Source organism: Tenrec ecaudatus, chromosome 11 (genome assembly GCF_050624435.1).
Source record: "Tenrec ecaudatus isolate mTenEca1 chromosome 11, mTenEca1.hap1, whole genome shotgun sequence".
In the NCBI taxonomy this organism is placed as follows: Eukaryota; Metazoa; Chordata; class Mammalia; order Afrosoricida; family Tenrecidae; genus Tenrec; species Tenrec ecaudatus.
In genome coordinates this window covers 49,679,739-49,705,344 of record NC_134540.1, presented here as the reverse complement: position 1 = coordinate 49,705,344, position 25,606 = coordinate 49,679,739, and the positions used below count along the sequence as shown (strand labels likewise).

General features: G+C 43.9%; 1 pseudogene; it reads right to left on the bottom strand.

The window, feature by feature from the left end:
- Window positions 1–24,331: 24,331 nt before the first annotated feature.
- LOC142461706 (oxidative stress-responsive serine-rich protein 1-like) lies at window positions 24,332–25,212 on the bottom strand (annotated as a pseudogene).
- Between the last annotated feature and the right edge of the window lie 394 nt (window positions 25,213–25,606).

Below are 25,606 nucleotides of genomic sequence, written 5' to 3'. Positions count from 1 at the left end.
TGATTGGTTAGATGTGAGTAAACAAACATTCAAGGCCCTGCAGTGTCAGCAGGACTTTGAATGAACAGTGGAGAAGCGACAATCACCCTCGAGATAAGACGCGCTCTTCCCATTACCTTGTGGGCGTCCCAGCAAGATGTTACACCTCACTGGGGTACCACTGACCCGTGTATAAGCCAAACCCCAGTTTTTCAGCACATTTTTTGTACTGAAAAAACTCGGCTTATACACGAGTATATATGGTATTTTCCCAACTGTGAGCTTCCTTCCTATGTAGCACATTGCCAGGAGCTTGGACACTGACAAGATAGGAGCTCCAACAAGGTTACATCAGTGGATAGAGAAACGAAAAACAAATGCTACTTGTGCAGGTTCCTCTTGTCGTGAATTTAAAGGGCACACGTGTACAAAAGACAATCGATCATCTTCAGTGTCCTGGACCTCGTGGCCCCTGTGGCCAGGCATCAAGGACTACATGTAAACAATGAAGATGAAGAGTTCAAGGCCACAGGAAAGATCCTAGAGAAGTGCTCCAAGCAATCAGAGGCAGCCAGAGGACTCCTCTAGAAAGTGGCATATGCTGAAATTCAGAGAGGGGATGGGTAACATATGCCAATTTCAACAGCCCTTTCAAGTCACTAATATATTTAACAATTAGCTGTCTTTAACTATCTCCAACACCACATTGAATCGGGCCATACCATCAAAACTTTGAAAAACATCTTTTTTTTCTCTTTCTTTCTTTTTAAATCACCATAACCTTTTACTGTTAGCTCACATCAGGTATTATCACCCTCTACTGGGCTGCTAACCATGAGGTCAGATGTTCAGACCTACTACCAGCCACTCAGCAGGAGAAAGAGAAGGTTTTCTGCTCCTGGAAAGACTTCCAGCCTGAGAAACCCTCTCTCGGGTCACTATGAGTTGGAACCGACTGGGTGGCAGTGCGTCTAGTTGGGCTGATGAGTTCAAAATAAGACAATGCATTGTCTGGAGAGAGGCACAAGCAGAGCGGGGGAGTGGGGGAGTCACCACTGCCACTGAATTGATTCCACTCATGGTGATCCTAGATAGGGTTTCTGATCGTCAATCTCTAGAGGAGCAGACCACGTCATCTTTCTCCCATGGAGGAGCTGGGGAGTTTGAACTCCTGACCTTTTGGTTATCAGTCCAGTGCCTAAGCCACAGGACCACCAGTTGACACCTGGAGTTAGTTAACTAAACTAAAAACTGCACGTGCGTCATGCACAATCCCTCAAGGGGTTCTCTCTTTCCCCAAAGGCCCTATTCCTTCTGACATGCCTAAGCCGCTTAGTGCTCCACAGCACTTCCAAGCCAGCTCTGTTGAGGGACTGGGAATCTCTTCGTAACCTAAGAAAATAGATGGAGATTGCATATTACAAGGAAACCCCAATGCTAACCAAGCTCATGTCCATTGGGGCTTTAATGTATTTGTATAGATATCAAGTTTACAGCAGGCATATGGGACCTGGGATTTGGGAGATGAGTCAGAGTGGATTTTAAGATGAAATTGACACGTGTGAAGATTATATTTTTGTTTGGAGCCAAGAGACAAAGTGTGTCTGTTGTGACTTGAGAAGGTGTAATGTCAAGATCTTCTTTTGGTGCCTGAGGCAAAGTAATATGCATACAAGTTTCTAGAAGGCAGACTTTATAGGAATTAATCAATCTTAGCCCAAATTGTTTTAATAGGATTGATTATACTGCTTTGGGCTCCACTGCTTATTAGAAAAAATGAAAAATAGACTAACAAACAACAGAAAAACATACCCATCTTCCTGGGCACTTGGAATGTCTTTTTTCTAAGCAGCAGTTTAACTCACCATATTCTTATCCATCAGCTCCAGACTTGCAGACCAGTGTTAGATGCTAAGTCTATGCGGGAAATACACCATGATAACCAGTTATGTCAAAAGCAGGCCCTTGGAGAATTGTGCCTTTCATGATCAAAATAAAGGCAGGATGGAGAATCAACCCATCCAAAATAAAATCACAACAAAATGGCATTTATTTCTTTAAACTAACATATGGATGCACGAGCCCTGAAAATTAGAAATGTATGCTATCTATTTTTCCTATAGAAGATTTTGGACAGAGAATTGCTAATGTTAGTTACCAGCAAGGAAAAGAGTGCTGTGCTAAGATAACTTGTTAAGACATGCTTGGTTGTGCAAATGCTAAGAGCTTGAGAAAGGGTGACCTGAGGAGCCTGGGTAAGAAACAAAAACTAAACCCACTACAGTTGAAATCAGTTCTGATCCACAGCAACCTAATACAAGGTTTCCAACTCTGTAAATCTTTCCAGAAGCGGATGGCACCCTCTGCCTCCCATGGAGCCTCCAGGAGGCTTTGAGCTGCCAGTCTGGAGATCAGCACTTAACCTCGCTCACAGCACCAACAGGGTTCCTTAGAGAGAAAACTTGGTGAGCTATTTGTGAAAGTTCATGGCCATTGTAAGCCCAGTTCTACTCTGATCCTCACTGGATTCACTTTGGTCAGCATTAACTTGATGACCACTGTTTGTGCTGTTGTTGTTCTTATAATGCATCACAAACCAGAGGCTAGAGCAGGAAAGGGATTGGTAGAAGAAAGGGGCCTAAACAAGAGACAATGATGGGCTGGGTAACCTTGGGATACACTTTCAATGAGAGCCAATGTTGGAGCATCCTCTAGTGCCATCTCACGAGGCCCCACACTCAGAAGGACCCTGAACTTAAGGTTTATTGCCTGCAGTCTTCAGCTTGAGGTTCTTAGAGACTTGTGTTTGAACATGAAGTCAAGGGGAGCATGGAGCACCCACTGAGCTTCAGTTCACAGAAGAGCTGATCTCCTCCTTCACAAGGATGGGTTTGCCGTTGGCTGCTGCTCCACTCCCTGGTGCACTAGGTCATGCCCAGCCTCCCTTTCCTGCTGCTTCCGCCAGGTACCACTGGATCCCACATGCAGGGATTTCAGCATTCCACAGTATCTGGGCTGGAGCATGGTGGCAGCTTCCCCTCTGCCCATTTTGACTGGTCCTGCCATGAGGTAAGGTGGGTAACAGGGTTACAGGTGTTGATTGCACCCCAACACACAGCCTTTGGGGCTCATCTATTGTTATCAATTGTGTATTGGAGCAGCTATCCTGTGATGAGGGAGCGTGACTTCCTCTATTCGGTTGGGTACATGTGTCAATCTGATGGCTGAACATTAATTCATGGCCAGTGGCTTTCAAATGTTTCACTGTTCTTCACTTAATTACCTCTTTTTAGTTATACGACCCCTTCCCCCGGTATGTTAATGTTTTTAGCTATTTTATTCTCTGACTCTCAACTGCAGCTTTCTGCTCAGATTCTCAGTCTCTTGACCCAGATGGAAAGCAGCTAATGCCCAACAAGAGAAGCAGCTGCAAAATATCTGCTCACCTTTCTGTTGGTCCTTTTCCCTCAGACCAGGTATTAACCCCTTCAGTCTTGGTTGTTTGGGCAGGTCTCTGATGTCTTCAAAGAGATTTTGTTATTTAACTTCAAATGGCCCTTAAATGGAGTATAGGTATCTCAGAATGATTCACCATCACTAGAAATTGATAGGATAGTTTGGTGCCATCAACCAAATGTTTTTATCATGATAGTTACGGATTTGTATCAACTTGACTGAGCCAGTATTCTTGGCAATTTGGCAGTTAGGGCCTAGAATACCCCTCATGAGATTTCTTGGATGGTGTAGCCAGCTTCCACTATACGTAGACACTGGAAAAGCTGGCCTTTTGCTGGGTCTGAATCCTACATCTTTCTCATCCACTTCAGATGCTTTGAACTTGAGCCAATGGTCCATCATGTTGCTAGACAAACCTAAACAGTCGGTGCATTGCCATCATTCATGCTGATCATGGACTCATTCACCTCTGCAGCCACAAGCCTGTTGTCTACCTGACGATTTACTGTACAAGTTCAGAGAAGCTTCCAACTTGACATTTACCCAGACTTGGAAGTTGCTCATGTCCACAACTGTGTGAGCCAAATCCTTCATGTAAATTTATATTGATATAACCAAAGCTGTTTGCAGGAGTAGAAAGCCCAGTGTTTCTCCCACACCGTGTGGACCATAGCCCAATGTAGAACCATTACACCACCAGGTATATAAATAATATAAATATTTCACCAGCTTTTCTTCTCTACAAAACCAAGACTATGACATTAATATTTGACAGAATGGTCAACAAACTTCCTAGAAAACTATCATTTTGAGCATAAAATCTTCAATTTATAATCAGTTTTAATTAAATAATGTATTATATTCCTTAAATTAAACTGTATCTGTGCATTTTTAGTACTTGTTGTGGTTTTTTAATCTTAAGAGTTCTATTAACATAAAAGTTATATATACACAATACAATGGTTTGATTTTATTTAAAAGAGTTATGTAATTATCACCACCATGAATTTTAGAACATTTTATTACTACCTTCCCATTTCTCCCAACCTCCCCTGCCATAACCCTAAGAGACTTTTTTTTTAACAATTTATTGGGGCTCATACAATTCTTATCACAGTTCATACATATACATACATCAATTGTATAAAGCACATCTGTACAGTCTTTGCCCTAATCATTTTTTTCTCCTCTTTTCTTTTTTTACATTTTATTAGGGACTCATACAACTCTTATCACAATCCATACATATACATACATCAATTGTATGAAGCACATCCATACATTCCCTGCCCCAATCATTCTCAAGGCATTTGCTCTCCACTTAAGCCTCTTGCATCAGGTCCTCTATTTTTTTCCCCTCCCTCCCCTTCCCCCCCCCCTTCCTCATGTGCCCTTGGTAATTTATACATCATTATTTTGTCATATCTTGCCCTATCCGGAGTCTCCCTTCCCCCCTTCTCTGCTGTCCCTCTCCCAGGGAAGAGGTCACATGTGGATCCTTGTAATCAGTTCCCCCTTTCCAACCCACTCACCATACACTCTCCCAGCATCGTCCCTCACACCCTTGGTCCTGAAGGTATCATCCACCCTGGATTCCCTGTACCTCCAGCCCTCATATGTACCAGTGTACAGCCTCTGTCCTATCCAGCCCTGCAAGGTAGAATTTGGATCATGGTAGTTGAGGGGAGGAAGCATCCAGGATCTGGGGGAAAGCTGTGTTCTTCATCGGTACTACCTCACACCCTAATTAACACATCTCCTCTCCTAAACCCCTCTATGAGGGGATCTCCATGGGCCGACACTTGGGCCTTGGGTCTCCACTCTGCACTTCCCCCTTCATTTAATATGGTATATATATACATATATACATATACATATATACATATACACACATATACACATACATACACACACTTATATCTCTTTTTTTTTTTTTTGCATGATGCCTGGTACCTTGGCACCTCGTGATCGCATTGGCCGGTGTGCTTCTTCCATGTGGGCTTTTTTGCTTCTGAGCTAGATGGCCGCTTGTTCACCTTCAAGCCTTTAAGACCCCAGACACTATCTCTTTTGATAGCCGGGCACCATCAGCTTTCTTCACCACATTTGCTTATGCACCCATTTGTCTTCAGCGATCCTATCATGGAGGTGTGCAGTCAATTATATGATTTTTTTGTTCTTTGATACCTGGTAACTGATCCCTTCGGGACCACTCGATCACACAGGCTGGTGTGTTCTTCCATGTGGACTTTGTTGCTTCTGAGCTAGATGGCCGCTTGTTTATCTTCAAGCCTTTAAGACCCCAGTCACTATCTCTTTTGATAGCCGGGCACCATCAGCTTTCTTCACCACATTTACTTGTTCACCCACTTTGGCTCCAGCCGTTGTGTCGGGAGAGTGAGCATCATAGAGTTCCAATTTAATGAAAGAAGGTATTCATGCATTGAGGGAGTGTTTGAGTAGAGACCCAAGGTCCTTCCGCCACCGTAATACTTGACCTATAAATATAGACACATAGATCTATTTCCCCATCCTCCTATATATATATTTGCATGTACATGTCTTTGTTTAGAACTCCATGAATGCCCTTTGACTCCTAGCTCTTTCCTCCATTTACCTTGACTTTCCTCCTGCCCTACTACCATGCTTCATCGCCACCTGGGCTAGAATATACCTCTTCTCTAAGCAACCTTACCCTTGATCATTTCCCACCAGGCCTGCCACCCCCCCTTCTCTACCATTTGGGGTCCCATGTTTTTCCCTTGTCCCTGGGTTTGTTAACACCACTTCCTTATCCTCCCTACCCCCCAACCCCAAGTCCCCGCAGAACTGTCGGTCCCATTGTTTTTCCTCCAGATAGTTCATCCAGCCTGTCCTATTCAGACAGACCTGTGGAGTCACTAACATGCACGAAAACAAGACAGAGGAAAACAAAGCAACAGTATGCAACCAGACAACAAAACAACAAAAACAAACCACTGACAAAGAACAGAACAAAACAGTTCACAAGGGAAAAGCTTGTAGTTAGTTCAGGGATCATTTGCTGGCCCTTAGGAGCGTTTTCCAGTCCAGTCTGTTGGGGCACCACGCCCTGGCCCCAAAGTCCACTTTCAGCATTCCCTGGGGACCTTGCCACTCCATTCCCTGGCTGTTCCGCTGCGCTCCCCCAGTGCTTTGCCTCGGTGTGGTGGGATCAGGTCTGGTGCAATTCCCACACTGTGTCTCCGGTGCTGTCCCCTGTATCGCCCTTAGTCACTGATTGGCATCATTTCTCATAGTAGGGCCACCCATGTTGTTCTCTCTGTGGGCTGGCTGCTCTACTCAGGAACATCATCATCACGGCCTGGTGGGCCAGGCTGTGCTCAACTCTCTCCTCCTGCCCCTTCATCTGCTCCCGTGTGCCCCTAAGAGACTATTAATCCTGTTACTATCTCTGTAGGTTTATCTATCTGGATTTCATAAAATTAAAACCATAATAACAACAACCAAAAAAATAATAAAATTCCTCATTTGACAGGAAAGCAGAAAATTAAAAAAACTAGAACAAATTGTGGATGGATCAAAGGAGAGAACAAATGATGAGGTGTTAAACTTAACCTAGCTACATCTGCATTTCTGATGCATTCTGTCTGATACTAAGGCTATTTCCATCCCTAGTCAATGGTCAGAGAGGGTTCTCCAGAGGCTTAAATGAGAGACCCTGAAAATGGATTTTAGACTTTCCCCTATAGACTTCTACAAACCGGGTGCTCAGAATTTAAGCTCTAGTATCATTCCCTCCTCTCGGTTTGGCTTTCATTATTGACAGCCTTTGGATCACAAGGGCTGGTGTGCTTCTTTCATGAAGGCTTAGCTGACACTTCACCTAAATGACTGCTTATTGTAGACAAGCCTTTAAGATCTTAGACAATGTTCTTTCTAGTGGCCAGGAACTAGCTAATTTCTTCCCCACACTTTCCTATAGCACCTATATCTTCAGTGATCTTTTTCTGAGGGCAAGTCTCAAGTAGGGCCAACCAAGTCATAGAACTGATTATTCTTAGTTTAAGGCTATGATTAAATGTAAGCTCAAACTCCATTCATAAATCGGTGGTTTATATATGTCCCTGGTCCACTTTAGAAACATCATTGTTATTTTATTAAGTACATTATAAATCATCCTTGTGGGGCATATGGCAATTCTATTGACGTTAACTTAGCTAATGGTATAGAATTTAAAATACCATCAAGAAAAGGAAAGTATACATAAGTAGGACAGCTTTTTAGGTTAAGATACACCAACAGTTCACTTGTGCAAATTAAAAACTTAAATGACTGGACACTTTATGCAATGAGTGGTGGAGACAGTGAAAAAGTTTCACTAACATCCATCCACAAAGGCAGAACTATGCCTGTCACACATGTCATTAATCACATGGCTTAAATCAGCAGAGTAAAATATGAAAATGATAATTCATAATGTATCAAGGGGTTGCGAGGCAGCGGGAGGGTAAAAGCAGAGCTGATACCAAGGGTTCAAATAGAAAGTAAATGTCTGGAAAATAATAATGGCAACATATGCACAAATATTCTTAATACAATTTTGATGTATGGATTACTATAAGAGCTGTAAGAGCCGCCAATAAGATGATTGTCTGTGCTAGTTAAGGTTTATTGTGCCAATTTGCCTGATGAACACATGCGGGATGAATTGAAAGGCAGAGAGATAAAGGCTCAGAGAGCCTCGCCTGTCTGGTCTTTTGCTCTCTGATGGTCAGACCCGGGTGTAGCTGCCTTAGCTAGTTCTCTGCCTCACCTGGCAACACTCACTTCCTGTGAGACGTCCCTGAGGAAGCCACATGGACCTACCCTGATGCAGCCCTGCGTGTGGGAGCAGCCGTGTGGAGACCCCTGCCAGCACTGAGATGCTTACATGTTCACTGACTCAGATTTTCTCCTGCAGTCTGCATCATTGCTTGGGTTTTATGAGTTTGAGGAGGACTTTGTAGATCGATGTTGACATATGGGCTAATTTTGGACTTATGGGCTTAGACTGGACTGGGTTAGGATGCTTAAAGTACACTTACTCTTCAAATAAAACTCTTTCATACATATATGAGTTTCTGTGGATTTGTCTTCTCTAGTCTACCCAGACTAACACAATGATCTTTAAAAACAGAAAAAAGACATGTCACAACAAAGCAAACAGAATATGAAAATAGAAAATATATGATAGCCTTGAGTTACCTACCCCCACCCCACCCCCATCCTCAAAGCAAAAGATTTGAATCAAAGGCCCATGACTTCTAAATCCTTAAACTTGAGATAGCAGTCATCTGCTTCTTCTCACACTGAGGTGTTCAGCCCTAAGTCCAAGGGAGTATTTCAGTTCCTTTTATCTGCTACAGGTATATTTAAACTAATTTCCAGTTTGCTTACTGGAATTTCTAAGCCAGATCTTTCTAGTGTGGCCTATGAAGGTCCTGTGCACCTCAGACTAGAGTCTAAAGTCCCAGTTATCTGCAGCACATTCCCTGGGTCCCCAAGGGCTGGGAAGAAGCGAAGTCAATATTGCCCAAATGGGAACAAAATACTGGGTGTCTTTTTCCATGGGAGGTCTACATAAGTAATTGTAATCATTTTCCCCCACTGGCAGGTGGTCTGACCTTTTACCCCCAACACAAGTGAAATCCCCTTCTCTGAGACCGAGAAATCCCCTTCTCCCACCTCTGGCCTTTAATTTCCACTAAGACTGGGCACCCTTTAGGAGTATCTGTTGATTTGGAGTGATGATTTTTCATGGCTATTTTGGGTGATTAATATCATTTAGTGGTGACATTTTCTAGGCTAATGTGTTTGTGCACACAGGGTGTGCACCACGACCCCTGAGGGCCTTGTTTGTCCACATGACCCCTCTGGAAAAAACCCTGGACGTGCCTGAGGATGCAGACTTTGCCCAGACTCTTGCTGAATGGGGGCCGGCTCCTTATTGCACACACAATTCTCAGAAACATCAGCCTTCTTGCTATCCATAAAATTTTATGAGAAATCTGTCAGCTTTTCTGTTTATTATTTTTAAAAATGTAGGGAATTTCCTTTTATCTGCAGTCTAGAGATTGAATTCTAAACAGACACTAGATTACAAAACTCCATGGAAAAAAAATTTTTTAACAGCAAAAGCTTGATTTTAAGAAATATCATTGAAGAAAGAGAGCCATAAGGCTTAGTGCATGCTTTTTTCCTGTTGAATCTAAAATAGCTAGAGAGAGGGGACAAGGCTTATATTTAACTCCAGTGGTCCTTCCTATGTTAACTGCACTGCGGCAGTCTGCCTCTGACATGTATACCGGAGGCAACGGGAGGAAATGGTTCTGAATGGCAGAAATGTGGAGGATGTGAGTCTCCATGGGACTGTCTGAGAGATGTTCCTCTCAGCTCTCAATATCAGGAAAAGCTATGCATCCTGGGGGGTGGGTGGGGGAGAAAAGCTTGTTTTTTGGGGGAGCCACTTTACACAGTGTGGTCGATGTTGTTTCCTCTTGCCTGGCAGCTGGAATGCTCAGAGCCCAATCTGAAATCCATGTCAGGAGATTTATTTTCAACATGTTGCTGTGTATTCATTTTACCTCTGGTTGTATTTTCAGTTTCCTTATTTTTCCTTCCCTCCGATTTCCTCAATTATCCTGTGGCATTGTGGCAATGTTTTCATATTCAACCATTTAAAAAAATTTGAATTCAAACAAGGTAAAAATAGTAGTGGATAAGTTACCTTAAGTGGGTTAACCTCGAATGTCCCGAGGTTTTATTGTTTTGGGTTTTTCCTCCAGCATGGGCAGAGCAGAGTCTGCATCACTCTACGAAGCCTGCAAAGCCACGGTGGTTCTTTGGAAGCCTGTATGCTTGCAGAGCCAGAAACCGAGGTGAGAGGAACAGGGTACCAGGTGCAGCTGTGATCAAGGTCCATCAGCAATTGGCTATGATTCGTGGTTCAGAGGTCTGTTTACATGCGTGTGAAGGCTCCACCCAGTTCTAAAATGTTATGATTTCATACTTCTATGAGCAGTCCTTCCATCACAGGTTAATCCTAGTTTTGTAAGCCCTAGATCCATCACCTATCTGCTAGTTTGTTTTATGACGACGGCTTGTACGTTGCTGTGATATTGAAAGTTGTACCACTGACTAGTCACCCTTGGTGAGCAGGTTTCAGCAGAGCTTCCAGACTAAGACAGACAAGAAAGAAAGAAAGATTGACCATCTGCTTTGGGTAGGTGGGAGGACTGGGGGGGGGGGCGGTTCAGCAAATGAAAACCCTGTGAAACATCAGAGTCCGATTTCATTGTGCACGTGGCTGCCACGCATGGGGCTAAAGCAAAAAGAACGTTCCACTCAGCACACCAGGTGATCAAGGCTTACCTCCCCCTGGTTGGGTGGGTCAGCCTCCTGGTTCCTCCTGATGTGATACATGGAAGAGTGCATGGTCCGAGTCTGGAGGCGAGGCAACTTTGCACACACTCCCAGGGAGAGGGTTTATTACACAGAATGAAAGCCCCGTACCTGCACAAAATGCCAAATCTAGGAGAGACAAGAAAAGGGTAGGGAACTATTCCAGACTGAAGAAGATCCCAAGAGATCGGACGACAAAATGCAAAGCATGGTCTTGGAAAGGGTCCCAAATCAAACAGAGACAGTTGAGGAAATTTGAATGGGGTCTGGATTGGAGACGTGTGTGTGTGAGTGTGTGTGTGTGCACGCGCGCGCAGTGCATAGGATCCCTGGTGGCATAGTGTGTGATGAGCTTGGCTGCTAATTGGAAGGTCAGTTGGCCGAATCTACCAATCACTCCATGGGGAAAATACGAGGCTTTCTGCTACCGTAAAAAAATACAGCCTGGAAAACTACAAAAGCTGTTCAAACCTGTGTTATTCAGTCTCTGTGCCTTGCAATCCACTAGATGTGTGTGTGTGTGTGTGTGTGTGTCTACATATTCTCATGGTGTGTGTCTATACAGGCACACATACAGGGAGAATGTATAGGCAAATATTGCAAAAAGTTATTATTGAGAACTATGGGTGTGGCATTTGTTGGCCTGTTCTTGTAACATTGTATGAAATTACCTTAAAATAAGTTACTGGGAGAGGGGAAAAAGGATGATATAGAGTTTTAATTTTTTGGAATGAAAAATGCCATAATTTATTATGTTGGTTGCTCCATATATGATTGTTCCACATAAATGGAACCTTTGAGTCAGAGAATCATAGGTAATGGTTAATTTTCTCTTTCTTCTTGTCTTAATTGGTGGACATATTCATAAAATTTAAATTTGGTCTAATCAGAGAAAAGAGAAGGTACTTCCTTTCTCAAGCCAGTCTTTTAAATACTCCATAATTATAATTTCTACAAAGCTTTGCAAGCTACTTTGTGCTTCACTGATGCCAGAACAAAAGCGTGCTGTACATGTAAACTCCTGCACAGTGTGTATACTGTTTCTCAACCATTTCATTGGCATATAATTCACAAATTATATAATTCAGTAGATCAATTACATCAAGAAGATTTGTACAATCATCATCACAATCCATCTAAGAACATTTCCTTCATTCTTGTGTTCATCATTGTTAGCTCCTCATTTTCCCCCAACCCCCGCGTCCCAACCATACCCCCAAGGAACCATTAATCCAGTTACTGTCTCTATAGATTTATCTATCCTGGATTTCACATTTAGGAAAACATGAAAAAACAAACAGACCGAACAAGAATAGCAAAGTAAAACAGATAAAAAAAACTTCTATTGAAATAAAAGCAGAACTATTAAAAATGAGAACAAATTTAAGTAGATCATAAGGAAGGTCAAGTGAGAGGGTACTAAATTTTGACCTAACTGCCTCTGCAATAATCCACTTTCCGATGCACTCTGCACACCACCAAAGCTACTCACAGCCCTGGTCCATAATCAGATGGGATTCACCAAGTGTGTGATCCCCAAGTCTTTCCCCTTCCAAAGTCCTCATACTTATTAACAACACGGACATTGAATCATTGCTATTCTAAAGTATGGATTTGCATACGATCTTAGCAGTGACCTCCAGCTGCCATCCCATGTACTCGATGCATTACCACCGCTCCAACTGCATGGCCAGCAGCTCAACAAATAAAAATTAAACATGTGACATTTAGTTAACACTTCATAGTCAACAAATGCATTCAATTAACTCTTCAAACTCCCGTTGTGTTTCCTGCTCATGAAACAAGAGCCAGCAAAGACCTCCTTTCATTTCCAGAAAGTTGGTTAGAAGATATAGGCAAATAGGGAGCTCACAAAACCACTGAACTTAAGCATCTTGGAATTGGAAGAGAGTCTGTCAACCAGTCATTCAGAGCTGCCTTTTAAATCAGACCAATGGCCACGCCAATCTCCTTCATGGAGCTTTTCGGACAGCCCCTTCCTCACAGTCTGCTCTATGGGCTATCACCCCCACTCAACCTCACCCTCACTCACTGCCATCGAGTTGATGCTGACTCAGACTGACCAGGATAGAACTGCCTCTGTGAGTTCCCAAGACTCAAAAAAAACCCCTGTTTCCCCTGAGGAGAGCCTGGGGGTTTGCAAACATTGACCTTGCTGATTGCTGCCCAACATTATGCCACCTAGAGCCAACTCCTTAAAGCATCGTAAAAGTCCTATATGGTCCCTTCTTGACTCTTTAGGCTCACCTCTCAGCATTTTTCTATGTACCAATCCCCCAATATAAGATGCTCTTCTGTCTTAAGGATTCCTGGTAGCAGAGAGCTCAATCATTCTATTGCTGAGGGTCCACAGTTCAAACCCAGCAGCTGCGCTCTGGGAGGAGATGTGGTGTCCTGCTTCTGTGGAGGTTTCTGCCTGGGAAACCCTGTGCAGCTGTTCTCTGTCCTTCGGCCCACTATGCAGCTGTGCTGCAGGCAGGCTGACCCACGCATCCCTTCCACATTCCGTGGTCCTACCCCGGGGTCTTTGTGTGCATCTCTTCCTCCACTGGGAGTGCCTGCTCCACACATAAACAATTCCTAAGGCTCCCTCAGAACTTAGATCACTGGTTACGTTTCTGGAACACTTTCCTTCTGGCCCTTCCTTCTCCTCTCAGACTAAGTAGTGTTTTAGAGTCCTGGCTGAAGCTAAAGAAGCAGCCGGTGTCAAGACTTAAGTCTTTTTTCCTTAAAGCAGAGGAAAGCTGGTGAAGAATTGTAAAAAGAGGGGTCAGACGTGCCATGAACATTTGTTTTTACAGTGATCTCTCTGGCTGTAGTGTAAAAGCAATTTGGAAAGAATCAGGAGCAGGCACAGAAAGGTCAGCTACAAGGCTGTTGCCGCCATGTCAGCGAGAGAGGCTGATGATGCAGACAGATGGCAGTGGCTGCAGCAAGAAGAGGAAGGGGGAGACCCCCATGCAATTAAAATAGATGACAAATTGTACTTGCATCTCGGTAAGAAGGGCGCCACTGTCCCAGTCATTAATCACTTCGGAGCCCATGCAGATGCCGGCGGGGGATACAGGGAGTTCCGGCTACCAAGTGTCCAGAGAGGGGGTCCGGGCTCCAGCAGCAGTCAGGCCTCCTGTGAGCCTGCAAAACTGGCAGGAACCACCTCGATCAGGAAGACATCCAGAACAGAAGCCAGCTTATGTGGATGGGGGGTGTGGTGCAAATGGCCTCACTTGTTCAGCTGCCAACTGAAAGGCTGACAGTTCGAGTCCACCCAGAGACACCTGACCATGTGCTTCTAAAAGACCAGGCACAGAGTCTCCATGCAGCACAGCTGTGCTCTGTCACATGGGACGCGTGAGCTCTCCTTGAGTTGGGCTCAACTGGGCTGCAATTGTTTCTAAGGTTCTGGGTGCATGGGAAAAGCTACAGCTTAATGAAGATCCTGAACTTGGCTTTGACAGTCACTAGGGAAGGAATAGAAGCGTTACTTGTGAGAGGGAAGTTTTAAAATCTAGACGAGATACACACACACACACACACACACAGAGAGAGAATTTTTTTCAAAGCTGTGTACTTAATTTTTTTGTAAAATAACCTTATCGCCTTCAAATGACTCTCTATTATACTTAATATATTTGTCAAATCTGCAATTCCATTCTTGGAAATATTTTTCAAACTCATCTGTTTAGATGGCTGTTTTTTCTTCATCTCTTCTGCTTCATCAGATAACTGTCCTTTCATGCCCTTCTGCATTTGAGGAACCAAAAAGAAGTCGCATGGAGTGAGATCAGGTGAGTAAAGTGTATGGGCAAGAGAGGCACACTGTTTTCTGCCAAAAACTGGTGTGCTGAGATGGCTATGGTAGCAAAACCTGTCCCTCATCTGCCACAATCAGACCTTTTTTTGGTCACAAACTGTTACACTATCTCTTCAGAACCTCTAAATATAAAGCTTTATTAAGAGCCTGACCCGGTGGAATGAACCCCAAATTATCACAAGTCGACATGTTGGCCCATTTGGGAAGATGACATGTGGAACTAGGTTTGTCATCAATTGACATTTCGCCTTTTTTGAAATGAAAAAACCACTCATCCACTTGAGTGTTGTCCCATAGCGCTGTCCTTGTGGGCTGTGCTCAACATCATCACAAGAGTTTCTGTGGCATTTTCCCGAGCAGGACTGTTCTCTTAGACCAGCCATCACAGAAAAGGAGGTTCGGCAAAACTGCTCTTACAAAAAAATTCCCTGTGACCAGAGAGAACCTTCCCAGTAAAGCCACTGGGTGCACTAACTCAGAGGGAATGGCTGATGCTGACCTAGCAGGGGAAATGCATCCTATGAAAGCTCTACCTAATGGAGCTTTATCCTGTTTTTTATTTCTGGGTACCCCCTCAAACATAAATTTCTTCTCAACACTTTTACATGTAGATTTTAGTGACATTAATTTCATTCATCATGCTGTGAGACAGTCACCCCTATCTTTGTGGGTGTTTTAGTATCTGAAGCCTAAGCTCCAGATTCGCTTCATATGCATGTGGAAGTTGGAGATGAGGAAGGGAAACACCACTGAATTAGAGCGTTGGTGAGGAATACTGCGTACTGTGACCTTCCAGAAAAACAAGCCAATCATTGTGATAAGAGTTGTATGAGCCCCTAATAAAATGTAAAAAAAGAAAAGAAAAAGAAAGAAAGAAAATGATTAGGGCAAAGAATGTACAGATGTGCTTTATACAATTGATGTATGTATATGCATGGATTGTGATAAGAGTTGTATGAGCCCCTAATAAAATGTTTAAAACAAACAAACAAACAAGCCAATCTGTCTTGGAGGAAGTACAGCCAGAGTGCTCCTGAGAAGTCAGGATGGCAAGACTTCGGCTCATGTGCTCTGGACATGTTCTCAGGAGAAACAAGTCCCCGGCACAGGACATCATGCTCGGCAAATTAGGGCAGTGAAAAAGAAGAAGATGGATTGGCACAGCGGTTGTAACATTGGGCACGAAGAGCAACAATTGCGAGGATGGCGCAGGACTGTCCGTGCCTCGTTCTGCTGTGCAGAGTCCACAGTGAGCTGGAATCACCTAGCAGTAGTACAACAAATAGAAAGGCGGCCCGACGTCTCGTGCAAAGACGACAGCTCGCAGGCGCAGGAGGAAGCATAGGCATCAGGGTCAATGCCATCTGTGAACAGGGATTTGTACCCTGGCTCATTTGGGACAGTTAAACACCACGCAGTCATCGAGGGAACCCCACGTATATTTCAGAATCCTAAATTCTTCTCCTCGTTGGGCAATTTTTTTTAAGTCATTTTATTGGCATATAATCCACACATCATATAATTCAATCCTGTCCAGAAGCTGCACAATCCTCACCACCATCCATTTCAGAACGTGTTCTTCCCGTATTCCTTGTTCGCTCCCCAACTTCCCCCCAGTCTCCCCTGCATGATGCTAGGCAAGGATTTAGATCTGCTTCTCCTGGATTTCATGCGGCGCACTGGTGGCACAGGGGGTCTGTGCCGGGCTGCTAACCACAAGGTGACCAGTTCCAAACCTCAAACTGCTTCTTGGGAGAAAGGTGAGGTGTCTGCCTCTGTAAATATTTACAGTCTCAGAGACCTCCAGGAGCAGTCCCGCATTGTCCTGTAGGACCACTACGAGCCAGAATTAGTGCAAGGCCAAGTGAGTTTGTTTTTTGGTGGGAGGTTCAGGTTTCATATACAGAAAATCATACAAAACACAGCCAAAACAACAAAGATGATAAAACAAAACAGAAAGAAAATATTAAAAGCTGAAAGAACTTTAAAATGAATCCAAAGAGGAGAACAAATGATAAAATAGCACATTTTGATGTAACTACACTTGCCACAATTGACTTCACAATCTGATCAGCATTTGACGAGTGCTGGGGGCAGAAGTTGTTTCTAATGCCCAGGTGGGCACTTGGATGAGGAGCGTGCTCTGAAAGCGGGAGGAGACCTAGGGGCAAAGGGTGAATCATCAGGAAGGAGTAGACAGGAGGCAGACAGACAAACGACAGGCAACGAAGAGCCAAGAATGTTGGGAGAAGAAGCATGCTTTGGAAGGTGTGTAATTAGAAGCTGTCTTCGGCGTCTGCCATGTAAACAGATCCACTTACCTCTCCTGCGTTTCTCCCACAAAAACCCTCAGCAAATACTACATTGTATACGAATAGTCTTATACAAATAGAATTTGCTATTGAGAGGAGGACCGGCAGATGTAATGGCTGTTTCATTTTTCATAGACAGTTTCTCCCCGCCCTGACAATGAGAACAGACTGCTGGGCACTTGGTGGAAATACGGTGGAGAAATCCTACCACCGCCTTGGCCTCCCTCCCCGCGGGTCTCCATCTGGTGCTAGGGACGGAGCGGGCTGAGATTGCCTGGGACTCATTGAAACCTGGCCCCGCTCTATGCAGCCTCAAAAAGCAAAAAAATAAAATCTGAAAAAGATCAAGTTCTCTTGACCTCTCCTTCCTGCCTTCTCTCCTAACGCTCTTTGGGCTGAAAATTTATATATGTTTTTTTCTATGTTCACTCTACCTCATCAAACCTAAAAACGTCACGTTTTCCTTCCTCTGTTGGCCTTTCCTTCAGGAGGAATTTTTACACACTGAAGATATTCAGAGGGCAAACAGCCTTTTGACTCATCCTGCCTCTTCAACTCTCTCTTCATAATCCTCCCAGAGCAACCCAAATGCTATTTTTTAAAAGATAAAACCCCTGCCCAAAATATTCCATTTTCTTTCTGTCAGAGTTATAAATTTCTGATCAGGGTTCCCACGATCGTCTACCTGATCTGAAGCCTGTCTTTCCATAGCCCTTTGCCACTTAGTCTTTTCCTGCACCACCTCTACCGCTGCCTCCACTCCACACCCCCACACCCCCATCTTCCAACCTCCTGTTCTGGAAGAATTCTTCTAACTAGACAATTATCTCACAGGAGGAACACACTTAGACTCTGCTCTTCCAGAAGCCAACGCAAGACGAGCTGGGATGCCAGGGAGTGAGGCAAACTACTACCACTTATTGGCTGAGGAGCTTACTGGGCTTCATTTTATCTTGAATCTTAATGAGCCTCCATTTTCCTCATGATTATGGGGTAATAATGTGATTTCCAAATTTAATTTATAAAAATTAAATTAGAGAAAGCATATCAAGCCCTTTCTCTAAGCCAGCACTTAGGTGGTGCCCAGTCCTGAGCAGAGATGGGCCTAACTGCAGACTTGGCACTTCTTGCATCCACAACCATGTTGCGTTCAGAAGAGAAAGAAGCCATAAGCAGAAAATGAGACCGAAAGGCAGTTTGCTTCTTGCTGATAGCAGTCACGGTCAACTTTGCCTGAGTCCTCCGCCGCGCCGGGAACAGTGCTGCTACAGGGTAGGAGGATGTTTCTCCAGCGAGGCGTGTGAAGCCGCTGCGTCAGGGGCACCTGGCCTGCTGTACATTCCTAGATCCGGCTAAGATTTCTCATCCAGAATCCCTGGGGTTAAAGACCAGAAGACGCACTATAAATAAGTTCTCAAGATGACTCTTATGCACCAGTGGATTGAGAACATGCAACTGGCACACAAAACAAAACTGGGTGATTTATTGAGCAATAAATCCTAAACTTCTGGTTGCAGATCCAGGCAATCTCTATTTAACTTTGCATCTTAATATATATCTTCCTCCCCAGTGGAAGCAAATATTTAGAATATTTTTGGAAGGAACTGTAGTGAACAAAAGGTCAAGTGTGGCTGGACTATTTATATCAAAGCCCTAGAGATCAGCTCTTTCATAGTCCCCACAGCCTTCACTGGGCCTGCACACTGAATGCCGCAAAACCACAGTCCAGGGAGCTGGCCGCCACCGTGCAGGTTCTATCAGGAAGAGGCATAGAGCTCATTTTTGAACTGCCCATAGCACCCTAATTCAGCACTTACCGCAGTGGGATGGAGAGTCGGACTCCTGAGTTTAGATTCGAGTGCTGACAGCTATCAAGTCCCACCACTCCCCTTTCCCTCTGCTCCCTATTTGGGCCGGCTGATAAAAAATAGCTTGCATGGGAACACTGCACCAAAGGGAAAGTTCAAGCTAAGGAAGCCTCAGAGGATTCTGACAATCTAGCCGGAAAGCTCCTTAGAAGAATGGATAGCAAGACTTTGTCTCACGTACTGTGGACTTGTTATTAGGAGAGGCTCGCCCCTGGAAAGGGGCACCATGCTTGGTGAGGTCCGTAGGTGGTCAGTGCAAGACAGGGAGACCTTCAGCAAGATGGCTTGGCACAGTGGCTGCAACAACGGGCTCCGATGTCACCACCAGTGTGAGGATGGCGCAGGACCAGGCCGTGTCCCCTTCTATTGTTCATGGGGGAGCCAGCTTGACAGCAACCACACAGCCCCGGTCCAGGGAGGGAGCTCTCCCTCTTTCCAAGACCCAAATTCAAGTCAGTTCTGCCCTAGTCCGAGTCACTTAAGAGCCTGCCAAGCTCTCTGCAGAAGGCCTCGTTATGTAACAAAGTTTTCCACACCTGTGTGTGTGTGTGTGTGTGTGTGTGTGATCAACGTTCTAGACATCTAAACCAAATCTTGCACGGCAGCTTAGCCCACCCTCCTGAGGGGACTGCCTGAACCTGTAAACTGGGACACGATCAAAACAAACCCGTCATGCCTCTCAGCATCTGAAGTTCCTCTGTCGTATTTGCACACCGCTGATAGACTCAACTCCCCAACTAGCTTCTGTCACTTCTCCACTGAGGTCCAAGATTAAAGTGCTTCCGTGGTTTTCCAGAATCTTCGCCTGGCTTCTAAGGCCCATCATCTTAGCCGATTTCTCTGCTCTTCTGCCATTTTCTTTAAAACAAACAAACAAAAACACACCTTTTTTTAAATCCCTGTTCAGCAGCTAAACAGCTGCTCTATTGATTCCCAAAGGAATTTTAATATCTGACAGATTCAAAATCATCCCTGTATGATCTCTTGTATTGTTGTCTTTCAGTGTTACCTAAATCTTACCTATATTATTTAAACTTTTAGTTCTTAACAATTTTCATCTACCAGATTATAAAGAGCCAGGAGCCTCTTTTGCTCCCCACCACAGAACTTAGGACAAAGCCAGATATATCGCATGTGCTTAATGAATTTTTATTATCCTGATTTAATCTTATAAGAGACATAAAATCTACCCAAGCCTCCCGAAAGGAAAGAAATTTGAACCAAGAATAATTTTAGATGTAACTGCTAGCGGTGTTTTATATTTCATGTTTATGTAAGTTGACTTGTGGAATTGTATTTGGAAGAGCTTTTGTAAAATATGAAAATGAAGAATATCGGTCACTCTGTGTGTTGTGATAAATCGGCTCTAACTTTTCTGACAATTGACTGATCCAGGAGAACACTTAATTAGGTTGAATTGTTAAACGAACTGATTCGTCTCCAATGCACTGACTTTTACAGGGATTTGGAAAAAGCGTTTTGGAACCATATGCTTTTCGTACAAATGTTAACCAGTTCATTGTCATTAGCAGGCAGTACCTTGCTGAGAACTGCACGCGGTCAGGTGATACCACTCCCAGGGGTGGTGTTCCTGTGCACACACACAGCAGGGGGTTCTTGCCGAAAGGCCCTGCCTCTGCGTTGAGCCTCCACGAGGCTCATTCTGCGCACATGACAGCTCCCGGTGAACCCTCTGCTCAAACTCCATAGGTGATCATCCTCGTCATGCCGCAAAGCCTCTGCACAAAGACGTGCCACGTGCCATGCCCACTGAAAATGCCAAGCTGTGTGCACGACGGCCAAGGGATGTTGAATGGCTCACCTTTCCCCTCCATTTGGTTTTGGTTAGAGGCAAGAAAATGTAGAAAGCCTTCTCTAATCTAGAAGCTATTTGAACAATGTCTTACTGTGGTATTTCTCATAAAGACTACTAACAGTATTCAAATACGGATTGATTTCTATGATTTCATGAGACAACTTGCTCCATAAAGACACTGAGAGTCAATCAGCACACGCATGTGACCCTCTGGCAGTGTGGTGCTGATGATTAGAGAGGAAGAACTGTTTACATGGGACTGTTCGGACCATATACTTGGACCCCCTCAAACATTTCTGAGAGCCCCACTAAAGCTCGCACTGTCTCTCGAAGGCCGGGCTTTGAGAAACGCGGCGCTGCTTAGGGACTGGATCGCGCAGGTCCCAGCTTTGCAAGTGGCCCGTCAGCTCTGAGCCTTACATTGTATAGCATGCCATCACTTTTTGCACCCAAAGTCCAGCTGCTGCTCATGAAACAGATCAGTATTCAGACACAGCACTCAAGAGCTCCGTGAACGTCTGCTCTCCTGCCCATCTCAGTCAGCTCGCTGTACGCGTCTCCTGTCCTGTGGTGATGAGTACCGTGGTTTTAAAAGATAGCTTGTCCACAGAAATAATATGCCTGCATACATGACAATTAAGTAGATGGTTCTGGCATAGCCCAGCCTGTTCACCTGCCTCGTATGTTGCATGGCAGTTCCAGAACTGAAAGAGGACCTCATTCACCCATCCTCCAAATTACAGGTAAACCTCATCGTTCACTTTCATTCGACTCATTAGCTTTTAAACTCCTGCTTAGGTGTCTAAAAAGTCCCCAAAGAGTACTTTTGATGACAATTGTATAATAAAGATATATGCCACAGACAAGCAGTCATGGATTGAGTTTGATAGTATAATAATCCCTATTACAGGGATAATAAGAAAATAAACAGTTGAAGCTGTACATGTGTTTAAGTTGATAATTACAGCAATTAGCTCAAGAGTTTTATAGGAAAACCTTATCAGCTCATCTTAGATGAAACTATTAGGCTATGTTAGGCCTATTTACTTCATAGTTTAATTATATATTCTTGATGTCATTGAAGTGAGCTTTATGTTTTTTAAAGTTGCTTATAAAAATAATGCACATACAGAGGGGAGTTACATGATTTACAAAATTATGGCTAGCATGTGTTATTTTTTTAAAACTATCTTAAGTCCCACAATCTCTTTTCTCATTCTTAATTCTAATGGACATATTCAAATGTCTGGGATCATTTTCAATCGGCCAGTCTCCATACACAAGTTCTCCATACATATGGGTAATCTGAAAAATCACGACATTTCTGAATTCTCCTTAGAGTTTTATATCCGCCCACTAGTTTGCTACGCTCACATATGTTTTCTCCCTGTACAGTAGTTTTTCTGTCTCCGTAGTATTGAGTGTAACAGAGCTTTGGTAGTCTGTACACTGTTAATGCTAGACAATTCCTCATTCATAGCACCGGAGGCAAATAAAGCCGAGATTTGGGATAAGGCTGTGCAAATTGCTAATGACGCTATTTGAACCACATGTCATTGAGCTCTCTCAACATCTACGACTTAGTTTCTTCTCTAAAAAAAAAGGCAATCTAGTTCTCCAGCTGTACAAACTGGAATGGAAAATGTACACTTTATCACAAACTGGTGTTTCCAAATATGTATTTTTAGAATGTCCTGAGCCACTAACTAAAACTGGCTATAGCACGAGTTACACTGATCTATAAAATACAGAAATAATTCCATGTTTCAGATTTCTAAATATGTATTTTTGGAATGTCCTGAGCCAACAACTAAAACTGGTTGTAATGCGAGTGACACTGATCTATAAAACACAGAAATAACTCCATAGAGGTTAAAAGGTTAGGTAGAGAATATTTAAAATATGATCCTACAGTTAAGGATATGTGGTCAGCCTGAATGTTTTATTGATTTCTCCAATGAGGTCAACACACACTCAATCTTTACACCAAGTGAGTAAACTAAGCATTCCTAAATAGGCATTCAGTAATGACTATATTCTATTATTTCATACATGCACACTACAAACAATTCCTTTGCCATCAAGTCGATTTCAACATGTCACACAACCTTAGAGGATTTGCTTGGCTGTCACTTTTAGAGCCAATGTCCAGGCCTTTCTCCTGCAGAACCACACAGGTGCTTAACCTGAATGTCACCAGGGTCCCTTTCAAGGTTAATAGTGAAATGTACCACCATTTGTCTATCAGTTTGTCGTACTGGGGTGGCTTGTGGGTTACACTGATGCTGGAAGCTAAGTCACCGGTGTTTCAAATGCCAGCAGTCACCCCAAGGGACATGTTTCAGCCAAGCTTCCTGATAAAGAACAGACAACGAAGGAGAACTCAGCTCCCCACTTTGGTGTAAGGAGCCCCTGAAAACCTTTTGTGTAGCTTCGAAATATTGCCAGATACTGAAGGTCTAAGGAATGGAAGGAGAACATTGTGGAAGATAGTGCCAGAGGAAGGACACTTGAAATATGACTGAGAATCACTCAAGGGCACTTAAAATGTGACTGAGGAAGAGCTGCTTTCCCAGAATGGAGTCAACCATGATGATGTGAGTCAGGTAAAGTCAGCCATGGTGATGTGAGTGGAGCCTCAGGATCTTTGTTGGCTGATGGGGCATGAGTCAAGAAAAGGAGAAACAGTTGCAAAAATCAGTGAATGGTTGGAATATGGAATGTGCAAAGTATAAATTTGGGAAAATTATGCCACCAAAAATGAAATGGTATGAATAAACATTGATATTGCAGGCATTAGAGCTGAAATGGTCTGATATGGGCCATTTGGATTGGAAATATCATATGATTTACAATACTGAGAATAACACAATCAAGAGAAATGGTTTGGAATACGTTGTCAAAAAGGACATTGCAAAATCAATTCTGAAGCACAATGTTGTCTGTGATGGGATTATACCTATCTGGCTTCAAGGAAATCCAATCAAAACAACTACATTCAAATTTATGCAACACCCTCAAAAGCTAGTGATGAAGGCATTGGAAAATTCTACCAATGGTTTACGTGGGAAATTAATATTGTGGAATTCATTGTGTTCAGTGTGTATGATACACACATGCAATCAGGATGCATTGATAATCATTGTTGATTGGAATGCAAAAGTCGGCAACAAAAGTTAGAAAATATGGGCTTGGTGACAGGAATGAAGTAGGAGATCACATGATAGAATTTTGCAAAACCAACACACTGTTCACAGCAAATGCTTTTTGTTCCCAACAATATAACACAGAACTACACACATGGACAGTCTCTAGATATAATACACAGAAATCAATAGACTACGTCGGTGGGAAAGGTGCTGGAGAAGCTCCATAGCAGCAGCTAAAGCCAGGCCAGGGGCCGACTGTGCAACAGACCATCAATTGCTCATCTGTAAGCTCAAGAAAAAGCAGAAGAAAAGCAAAACAAATCTAAGAGAGACAAAATATGACTTTAATTCTTTTTTTGACAAGAAATATTTTTTATTGCAAGCCCAGTGAGCAGAAGGAGATGTCTTCTCACACAAAGGGGCCAGAAGGTCTGCCTTTAACTAAAAATGACAACCCGTCATTGGTTTGAAGCAGAGCAGTGAGCTCCGTGCTATCAGGTGTACCTCAGTTCAGCCATGAGGGATAGTTTCTTGGGGATATACAAGTACTATTCCATGTAGCTTGACAGGTCGTCAGTGGTCACATCATCCATGTTGACCCGAGTTTGCTCAGAACAGGACGGAGGGGAGCAGACAGAGTCCTGCTGTGCAGCGACTGGAGTAGTCCTCAAGCAGGGCCCTTCCCTCGAGGCCCGGGGGCGGGGGGGATGCTCTGCAGGCCGGAGAAGGAGGACACTTCCATGTCGTGCCACCTCTTACACTGGCACTCCTTGCCTACACATGCACATGACTTGTCCTGGTTTAGCATGGAAACAGACCCCAAGTCAGAGAGATGGTTGACCTTGAGACTTGCTTGGGAGATGTGGGTGACATCAGAGGGGTCTTCGGTGGAACTCTGACAAGAGTCCCGGAACGGCAGTTGGCAAAGGCTCGGTGACTGTTCCTTCCCCCCTCCCCACCCTGCCCCATTGTGAGCAGCATCAGAAGGAGGCAGCACACATTCCCCTGTGGTGACTCTTTGGGGACTGGAATTCCTGGCCCACTGCTGCCAACAGGGAACTCAGTCTGGCTTTTGTGCTTCAGCTGGTTGCTGAAAGAAGCAGCTAACGTGCTTCAATGTGTAAACGTGGGAGGATGAAGGACAGGAGACTTAGACTGTCGCTGGTGCGGGGTTCTTGCTGCTCCTCCCGAAGACAGCCATGCCAACTGTCTTTAGCAGTGCACGTGGCCTTAGCTTTGGTACTCTCGGTGGTTGTTCCGACTGATGTGCCTTCTCCAACAGACAGAGCTGCTTCGGCCCCTGATGCATCCCTCGTAACTTCTGGAAGGCAGTGTGTAGACGTTCCTCCTCTCCATGCTTGGCTTCAGACTTCATTGTGAAAGTTCTTCACTGCTAATGGATGTTCCCGTTTATGCTTCTCATAGCTGGGGCCCTCCAGTGATCGACTCCCTACATGATCATAATTCTATCCCACCTGAATTTTGAGAACATCTCTGAGAACAGACTTGACTCTGAACACTAATGACTGAAGACTTGATGAGGTGTGGGAGGCTATGAAGACCATCGTTCATGAAGAAAGCAAACCGTCGTTAAAAAGACAGGAAAGAAATAAAACATCAAAGTGGATATCAGGAGACTCAGAAACGTGTTCTTAATCATAGAGTAGCTTAAGCAAATTAAGATGTGGTGAAGTCAATGAGCAGAACAGAACATTTCAAAGGGCAGTTGGAGAAGACAAAGCCAAATATTATAAAGAAATGTGTGAAGA